At 52.0% G+C, this 9,829-nt stretch overlaps 1 long non-coding RNA gene across 1 annotated transcript; it reads left to right on the top strand.

Moving 5' to 3' along the window:
• The first annotated feature begins 2,020 nt into the window (after positions 1-2,020).
• On the top strand, positions 2,021-9,611 carry LOC139185425 (uncharacterized). The gene is made up of 3 exons (XR_011569055.1): positions 2,021-2,265; positions 2,722-3,462; positions 5,708-9,611. It is a non-coding gene; the product is annotated as an uncharacterized lncRNA (long non-coding RNA).
• The last annotated feature ends 218 nt before the right edge of the window (positions 9,612-9,829 follow it).

The raw sequence follows: 9,829 nt of genomic DNA, 5'->3' as shown, positions 1-9,829 counted from the left end.
ATCCTTTGATTTCTCCAGGACTATTATGCCAGGCTGTCTGTAACAGGAATGTGGAAGAGAAACAAGAGGTTAATATGGTCCTTCTCCTGTGGAATACGTGACCTGGTGAAGGAATGAACAGAGGCCACATTTTATAAATGGAAAGACTGAGGCTTAGAGAAGTGATGTCATTCTTCTGTAATCGCTCAGCTCAGGAACAAGAGGTGGAGCCTGAGCTTCTATCCCGTGGCTCTGGACCTCGTACCCACCCCCTGCCTGTGCCATCACTTCCTCACCTAGATTGCAGTTCACAGCCCTGGGCAATGAGGACATTGGGCAAAATCTACCTCAGAGGGAATTTTCCAACTCCGAGTTTCTGTTGAAAATTAGAACTCATGGGTTTCATCTCTAGTTTGGGGATAATAGCTTCCAGGGCCACTAAGATGGCTCAAGGAAAGCCCTTTGCTTCCAATAAGTGCTTTTGTCATCCACGTCATAGTATCAGAAACAGGATGAGAGATCCCTTCGTTCAAGAGCTGGACTCTCAGCAGACCACAAGAATCTTTTACATTCCTCAGGGCTCCCAGGAGGTGGGCTGGGCCTGACCTGGTGCATCCTGGCCTCAGTAACCACAGCTCCCAAGACAGACAGTCCCCGTCCTTCTCACTGGTGGATTTGTGGAACTTGGGAGAAATCCCATCATCACCAACCTGGGGACCTTCACCTGCATGAGCCCTGAGCTAGTGTCAACTTTCATTTCTTGAAACATACCCACCATCCAACCACACAAGTCCCATGTCTCTGCCTCGGGGGCAGGCCAACCTGGGGTATCCAGGGCTGGGAAGACTTTTTTTTTAATGGGCTATGTGAGCAAGTTGCTCAATAAAGGCTTTTTGCTCAAGGGACAAAATATTAGTATTTCTGACCGTGCTGGGTCTTCAGTACTGTGCACCGGCTTTCTTTAGTCGCCGTGGGCGGGGCTACTCCCTAGCCGGGGTTCACTGGTTCCACACGTTCTCGTTTGTGGCTTGTCTTGTGGGCTGGGCCGAGGGTCGCAAGCTGCAGCAGTCACAGAACACGGAGCTCGAGAGGCAGGCTCCGCAGTTGCAGTGCCGGGGCTTCACTGCCCGGAGACACGCGGAATCTTCCCGGACCAAGGGTCTAACCACGTCCTCTGCACTGGCAGGCGGATTCTTCACCACTGGACCACCAGGGAAGCCCGAGACAAAGTTTTGAAAACATGGATCCACAGAAGAAAATCACACTAAAGAAACGAAGTAGATGAGAAGTAAAAGAAGCCGGGACCTCCTGACCCTTGAAGGAGACAGTGACTCCTTCTGGGAACCAAGGCTCGGTCTGGGGGAGGGAAGGGCTGGAGGCGGGGCTGAGGCGGGGCATGGGCCCCACCAGGGAAGGCCAGGGGAGGCTTGCTAAAGGCTGGCGTTGCAACCTTCTCACTCTGGCTGAAAGTCGGAGCTGTTGGGAGGAGAACAAAAATGGCCCCCCGCAAAGCCCACTGAGAACTGTGCTGGGGCGGGGGTCAGTGGCGCTCTCCCCAGGGTCTCCGGGATTTCCTGTGTCCCCCTGGTCTTAGCAACCACGCAGTTCCCCAGAGCTGGCCGCCCTGCCGTGGACTCGGTCCTGCCTGTGGCGTCCCCAGCACCCCGCCAGCAGGACTCACAGCTGCACCCAAGGGAGAGGGCCCAGGGCAGTCAGGAGGCCTGCGTCACGCACGTCGCCTCTCTGGCTCAGCGTCCCACCTGCAGAGGGACAGACTGGATGCCCTCTGAGGGCCATCGGTGCTGGTGGTGCAGGGGCTCCCGGCCTGGATTCTGGGGGGCTGTGTCCCAGTGGAGACAGGAGGCCCTGCGGCAGCCGGAGCCGGCCGCCCACGCACAGGCAGGCAGGGGGCGGGGCGCTGCGGTCCCGTTGCCAAGCGCAGAGAACTTTCCACTGGGTCCAGGGTTCCGTCACCATGGCAACTGCTGGGGGTGGAAGCAGAACTCCTCAGAATTCTGAAGAACATATGGGGGAGGGAAGAACAAGAGCGGGAGCCCCAAGCAGGCCCAGGGAGGGAGGGGCAGCACCCAGTGGCTCCCCTTCCTCTGCCCGCTTCATTCCCGTCTTCTTCTGAGCTTCCTCTCCTTGTTCTTCTCTCCTTTCTCTAGATCCTCCATACCCTTCCCTGAACCCTGGCGTGATGTTTACTGGGCACCTACTATGGACCCGGCACCATACCAAGTGCTTTATGCATCTGAGCTCATTTAACCCTCTCACTGCTGTGTGGTAGGTACTATCATCTTCCCCATTTCACAGATGGGCAAGTAGAGGCCCAGGGAGGTTGGGTGACTTGCCCAGTAACCGGCAGACCCAGGAGTTTGGTTGGATCCTGTGACTGCACCCCCAGCCTCTGCTGTATCTGGACAGTCTCCATTGTCTGAGAAACTCCAGGAGCCCTCTCCTAATGAAATGAGGGTGTGTGGAGGTCTGGAGACCTGGTCTCCACTTCCCCTCCCCACTGCCTGGACCCCACACTGGCCTTCCCGGGTAAGGCCAGGGCAGAAGGCAATGCCAGCTGCCCATATGTGCGAGGCACCTCTGTCGGCTGAGTTTCCCGGCCTTGGCTGCCCAGTGTTCACCCCCACGGGACCAGAGAAGCCCCTGGCCTAGGGCTGGAGTCAGGACATCCAGGAGACCAGAGATCTGAATGCCACTCCCAGCGCCCTCTCCTGTCTCCTGCAGGCCCTGAGAACCTGACCCAGGGAGTCTGCTACACGAGACCGACTCAGAATCCCAGGGGGTCCACTTCTCTCCTCTCACCCAGTCTGGTGATACTGGGGGGTGATGGGAGGTCGTGTATAAAGACACTGTGAGAGCAGCAAAGTTGGCAACTTCACCAGGCCCGTCACTGGGCATGACATCCCTGGCAAACTCCCTGGAGAAACGCAAAAAGACCAGGACAAACTGGAGGCCAGGAAACATCTGCTTCAGCTCTGGCTTTCCAGATGGGCAGCTCCTCTCCACGTCAGCTCCTTGCTTTCCCCTGGCTTCTGTGTCCGTGTGCTCAAACTCCTCCACTCACTACCTTGGTTGGGACTTTTGTCTCCAGCTCCCTCTAAGGATCTTAGGTCTTACTCCAACTCTCAGGACCAAATTTCCAAAAAGGAGCTCTAACCAGGACATCTTTATTGCTGGTGCCTCGATTGGATGGACTCCCGCTCTACACATCCCACTGCCTGTCGGCCGGGCCACTGATTGGCTGCTCTGAGTCCAGTGCTTTCCCCTGATCCAATCAGCTGTAACCAGGGAGGCGGGGTTCCATGTTACCAGAGGATTGCGGTTGACATAATGGATGTATTTCTTCCCTGTTGAAGCTAACTGGAATTGGGGAGTCTCTTACCTGAGCAGGCATCTCACTAACTTGGGTTTGGGTCTCAGGCCTTTGGTGATGAGTCACTTGCTTCTCTGCTTCTGTGCGGTCAGGTGAGTTGGAGTTTCTCTTCCTAGTAAGCAAAGCCTTGTGGCTGGCACCTCTGGTTAATTCCAAGATTGAATGAGTAAGACCTGGACAAGGGCGGTCACGACCTTACAGAACTGAGGTGACGGGGTCCAGAATGCTGAGTCAAGAAACCTGGAGGCCCCGCTTCTGTTAGCAAGCTTCCTTCCGGCGTCAGTCAAAACTGACCAAGGAGGCTTGCATTTCCATCTGCGGGCGCCAAGGTGCCTATACTCTGAAAGACCAGTGGATTGAGCGCATCCATTCTGGTTACAGTGGGAGCTCTAAACGCTCAGTCCTGGGCCAGTTCTCCCATTTGAGGAGCCAGCTTTCTCTCACCCAGGGGGGCAGGGGAGCGTGTCTGCAGCCAGAGCCCCCCCCACCGTCCCCGCGCCCACCAGGCTCACCACAAGTCTCCCATCAAGGCAGTTCTACAAATGTCCCCCTGTCTCCCCACCTCCTGATGCCAATGATCAAAGGGACTGTGATGCCTCTCCCGTGTATTATTCATGCCTCACTCTGTGGGACAGGTGTACCAGCTCCACACTGAGTACTGGGAAGGAAGGGAACACAGGGACGTCACGGGAGGCAGAACAGTTTTTTACTCCAGAGTAAGACTAGGCATTAAAGAGCACCCAGTCCAATTCCCCCACCCCCCAGTTTCTGCGTGCTCACCTCTGAAGACACAGAATCATCTCTTTGCTGATTTATGGGGTCTTCCTTGACATGAAGGCAAATAAGCCTCTTTATGACTTCCCCCCATCATGGTTTTCCGTCGAGGACCACTGGGTGGGCACGCCTAACTCTCCACACTGAATCCCACCTGTTTCTTTCGCCAATTCACCTATGCCTGAGCCTCCAGGACCCTGACAACTCCAGTCATTTATGTCGCCTCTTTCTAAGTAGGGATTGCAGACAACAGCCCAAAGACCAAATCTGGCCCACTCCATGTTTTGTAAATAAAGTTTTATTCGGACATAGCCACACTTACTCAATTATTGTCTATGGCTGCTTTTGACTTACAAAGGCCAAGCTGAATAGTTAACACGAACACTGTATGACCTACCAAGCTTAAAACATTTAGTGTCTGACCCTTTACAGAAAGACTGTTCTCATTCCTATTCTGAAGCATCAGTGGTCCCTTAAACGGAACAGGAAATCCCAGGTATGGCCTGACCTTCGGGATGGACACTTCCCAAGGTGTCCCCTCCTGGGATCCTTGTGTGTGCTTGGTGCAGGCCCAGAATCTGCGTGTCTCGGCAGCCATGACTTGACGTTGGCTCCACGAGAGCCTGTGGTCAGCAGGAGTGTCCAGGGCACTCTCGCGCAGCCTGTTGCTAAGGCCTGTTGCCAAAACAAGGGCCCTGGCCCTTGAGTTTTGTAGGACCTGCATTCATCTTGGTTCACTTTTTATTTGTAGCCTTTGTCCCAACTTCTTGCCTAACAGAGACTATTTTGAACCGTAAGTCCCTCATCCATCTATGAACCAGCCCTCCCAGCTTTGTTATAGACTGTCCCTGACTTACAACAATTTTTTGACTTCATGATGGTGCAAAAGCCATATGTGTTCAATGGAAATCATGCTTCAGATTTTGAATTTTCATCTTTTCCTGTCTGTGAGATGTGGTACCATCCTCTCTCGTGATACTGGGCGATGAGCCACAGCTCCTAGCCAGTCAGCAATCTTGAGAGTACACAACCCGTACACTCACAACCATTCTGTATCCAGGCCACTGTTCTGCTTTCCACTTTCAGTATAGTCTTCAATATATGACATGAGATATTCAATATTTACTTATGAAACAGCCTTTGTTTCAGTAATTTTGCCCAGCCGTAGGCTAATATGAGAAGGTCTCTAGATAAACCCATGAATATAGCGGGATGTAACCCCATCGCAAGTTGAGGAAGATCTGTATTTATTCAGCTTCCTTTCTATGTCGTCATCCAAATCATTGATTTTAAGAGCCCTGTAGCATGGCGCTAGAGACCTCCTTTCCCTGTTGTTACTGATCTACTTATCAGTGGTCCTTAGACATCATTAATCAACCGATCCCCACCCATAAACTGCAAGGTTCCACTTTACCAGGTTATTAGTAAGGATGTTTGGGTCATTTTGTCAAATATTTGACTGGGTTTCTATTCTCAAATACTACCACCCACCTTTTAGGAACAGACTTGTGGAATTGTGGAAGAGACTTTGGAAACCTATTAACTGACCCTCTTTCCTCGCAGATGGTGAAACCAAGGCCCAGAGCAGTGAGTAGTCCAAGATGACCGAGTGAATTGGTGGCAGAGCCGGGAGCAGGGTGCTCTGCACGACACCCTGGTGATTCAGACTGTGTGTGAGTGAGCAGCTAACTGCTATAACAAACGGGCCCAAAATGTGACAGACTGCCGCAGCAGAAGTCTCCTCTGGCCACACTCGTCCTGATGAGCATGCAGGGTGGCGTGTCAGTTGTCGGCCTGACCGTCCATCAGAGGCCCAGGCGCCTTCCATTCGTGGCTCAGCCGCCCCACGGGGCCTGCCGTCCTTCACCGTCGGCTGACAGGAGACGGCTCTGGCCCGGTCAGGGGAACCCTGCTTTGCTGAATCCCAATGACCTTCTTCTCTGGCTTTCACTGCTCCCCTCACCGCCCAGAGGCCGTCCCTCCCGACACAGGCCTGTATCACACGCTCAGCCCCTCGTCCCATCCAGAAAGGGTTGGTTCCAGACTCAGGGCTGGCCAAGGGGGCTGGGCTGCAGTCCAGTCTACCAAGCAGGAAGGCTGGACTAACTGAGCAGCTGGGGTGAGTCCAGAGATCACCCACTAGCGGGGAGCGGGGGCTTCCCCCATCCTGTGGCAGGAGAGAGCGGGAAGCGGCAGCCGGCAGTTCACAGCTGGAGTCTGCCACAGCAGCACACCCCTCCTCCCCGCGTGTGTGTGCCTGGCGGTCCGCACCCCGAGGAGGCGCCATCAGGCTGAGAGGTCGGCCAGCCCTGAGCGGTCGCCCTCTTTGTCGTCAGTGCTGGGGCGGCTGGGTAACTGGGGCTTGGAATCCCCAGCCCAGATCCTTCCTACTCCATGTCCACCAAGCCCTTTCTCTCGAAGTAGTTTTCTGGATATCTGCGTTTGTGAAGCCTGGGATCTTACTCCTGGTAAGAACGGGGGACCCCTTCCAGAGCCCGAGAGAGGGCTCTTGTCTCACACTCAGACGCGACCTGTCCAGGGAGACGTGCACACAGGGAAGAGCCTTCACTGGGAGGGGCGCCCGGGCGGAGGACAGCAGGGTGAGGGGCCCAGGGGAGCGCCCTGCCGCGGGGCTCCCAGTCTTGGGTTTGATGCTGATGAGATGAGTTTCCAGGCCGTCTCTGGCCAGCGTCCTGACTTGGAACCCTTCCTGGCGGTATGCGCATTGCTCAGTCAAGATGGACCCCCGTGGAAGGACTCTGGGACGTGGGCAGGACATGTGGACGGGCGCCTCCTCCCTCCTTTGACCTTTCCCGATCTCCTCTTGCTGGTGGTGGCTTGTTAGTTCTGTGTTCCTTCCCAGGACCTCCCGCTGCACGGTAACTCATTGAAGTGGTCACCATCGTCCCAGGTGAGGGCTGCCGTCTCTTTGAACCGTGCCCTTTCCTGAGGCACTGTGGCGTCACAGGTCTTTAGAGCCGTGCACTTCTTACTTCTGCCCCTACCAGCAGTACAGCCAATCTCTCCGTGACCCAGTTCCCTTATCTGCAAAGTAGAACTAACAGTGAGTAGTTAGCAGGGATTATCGTGTGGATGTACTGTATGGATTAAATGAAGGGTGTAAGTGAGCCTGGCGCCGGGCTTCATAAAAACCTGTCTTCTCTGTGCCTTTCCCCTCCGTTACCTTGTTTTGTTCAGTCGCTCAGTCGTGTCCGACTCTTTGCGACCCCATGAACCACAGCATGCCAGGCCTCCCTGTCCATCACCAACTCCCGGCGTTTACTCAAACTCATGTCCACTGAGTCGGTGATGCCATCCAACCATCTCATCCTCTGTCGTCCCCTTCTCCTCCTGCCCCCAATCCCTTCCAGCATCAGGGTCTTTTCAAATGAGTCAGTTCTTCGCATCAGGAGGCCACAGTATTGGAGTTTCAGCTTTAGCATCAGTCCTTCTAATAATATTCAGGGTTGATTTCCTTTAGGATGGACTGGGTGGATCTCCTTGCTTTCCAAGAGACTCTCAAGAGTCTCTTCAACACCACAGTTCAAAAGCATCAATTCTTCGGCACTCAGCCTTCCATGACTACTGGAAAAACCATAGCTTTGACTAGACAGACCTTTGTTGGCAAAATAATGTCTCTGCTTTTTAATACACTGTCTAGATTTGTCATAGCTTTTCTTCCAAGGAGCAAACGTCATTTAATATCATGGCTGCAGTCAACATCTGCAGTGATTTTGGAGCCCCCAAAAAGAAAGTCTACCACTGTTTCTACTGTTTCCCATCTCTTTCCTATGAAGTGATGGGACCAGATGCCAAGATCTTAGTTTTCTGAATGTTGAGCTTTAAGCCAACTTTTTCACTCTCCTCTTTCACTTTCATCAAGAGGCTCTTTAGTTCTTTTTCACTTTCTGCCATAAGGGTGGTGTCATCTGCATATCTGAGGTTACTGATATTTCTCCCAGCAATCTTGATTCCAGCTTGTGCTTCCTCCAGCCCAGCATTCCTCGTGATGTGCTCTTCATAGGAGTTAAATAAGCAGGTGACGCTCTGTCACCTGGGTTCCCGTTATCTCCTCTTCCTCTCTGCCTAACCTGCTGCCACTTACCTCTCAAGCCTCTGTCTTCTCTGACCAGCCCATTCCCCAGTCACCTCCGCTGCAGTCGTCACTGATGGGGGCTAGTCATACTGGGATAAGACGCAGGGCTCCCTGTTAGTCAGTCTTTGCATAAAGTTGCACTCAAAGACAGTCAAGCACCCGAAAGTACTTTTTAAAGACATTTCAGTCCTTCTTGTTTCTTGAAAAAGAATCAAATTCATAATCCATGGCAGATTCTCAGAAGCTCCTTTGCAGCCCCCAAGTTCTCATCCACCCTGAAGCTGCAGCTCTCACAAGCCCACCCTAGACCCACCCCCTACCGTTTTTCTTTCATTCTCTGCCCTCTCGCTTTTTATTACAGACATTGCAGGGTGGGGGAAGGCAACATGAACACTCACAGATTAATACACAGCTTGTCTTCCTCCTATTTGGGTTTCCAGCGAGTATCTCCTTCATCTAAATTATAAGCTCCACGACAACGGAACTATTGAGTTGGGAAAATGGCTTTTAATTTCATGTCATTTCAAACAAACAAATTTTGCAAGACTAGTAAAGGGTCCCCCATATATTCTTTTTCCTTTTCTTGGGGTTTCCTTACTTTAGGATTTTACTCTGGCTGGAGGGCTCCCCCATATAATCTTGACCCAAATCCATCAATCGCCCACTTTTTGCCCCATTTGCTTCCTCCCTCTTCCTCCTTGTATACATTACCATATATAGCATATTTATATATTACACATTATATATATTTACATATATGATAAAAATAATGTTTTTTTTCTGAAATCATTTCAAGTAAGTCAGAAATTTCAAGTCACTTTATCCCTAAACACTTCAGTGTGAATTTCCTAAGAAAAAGGATATTTTCTTACATAACCACAGTACAGTTACAAAAATCAGGAAATTAAACATACCAACAATATACTATTGTCTGTTCTACAATCCATATTAGAATCTCGTCAATTGTCTCAATAGTATTCTTTATACTTCTTTTATTTTCCCAGCCTAAGACCCAACCCAAGGTCTAAAATTGCTTTCAGTTGTCATATTTCTTTAGGAGGAAATATTTTGTTTTGGGGCTTTTTTCCTGAATCCCTGCCCCTACTGAGCAGTGCTTAACACAATGCTGTGAACTTAATAGAAACTCAGTAATCACTGAATTGAGTTTGGAACAAAGAGTTTAATAGTAATAATTGTAGCTTCTCACGCCCTATGGCAAAACTGTTCGTCATGTACCCAAGTCATTGCCCTGTTCCTTCAGGCTGATGGATGTCACGGTGGTTGGATGGAAAGATGGGTAGACAGGTGGGCAGATGGATGGATGGTGGCTGGGATGGGGGTAGAGGGGCGGATACAGACTAGCTGGGTAGGCTGACAGGTGGGTGGATGGGTGACAGAGGAGCGCAGATGGAATGCGGCGTAAGGGCGGTTGAATGGAGTCGGAGGGATGAGCGTTAAATGCGGGGAACTGGCGGCTGAATGTCGGTGGGTACCCGATATTCACAACGATGTGCTGGGTGAAGCACTTGGGTGGAGTCGGAAGTCCTGGCTCCTGCTTGCCTTCTCCCAGCAGGTTCTTGAAGAGCTCC

Source organism: Bos indicus, chromosome 10 (genome assembly GCF_029378745.1).
Source record: "Bos indicus isolate NIAB-ARS_2022 breed Sahiwal x Tharparkar chromosome 10, NIAB-ARS_B.indTharparkar_mat_pri_1.0, whole genome shotgun sequence".
Classification (NCBI taxonomy): Eukaryota; Metazoa; Chordata; class Mammalia; order Artiodactyla; family Bovidae; genus Bos; species Bos indicus.
This window is presented reverse-complemented; position numbering and strand designations above follow the sequence as displayed.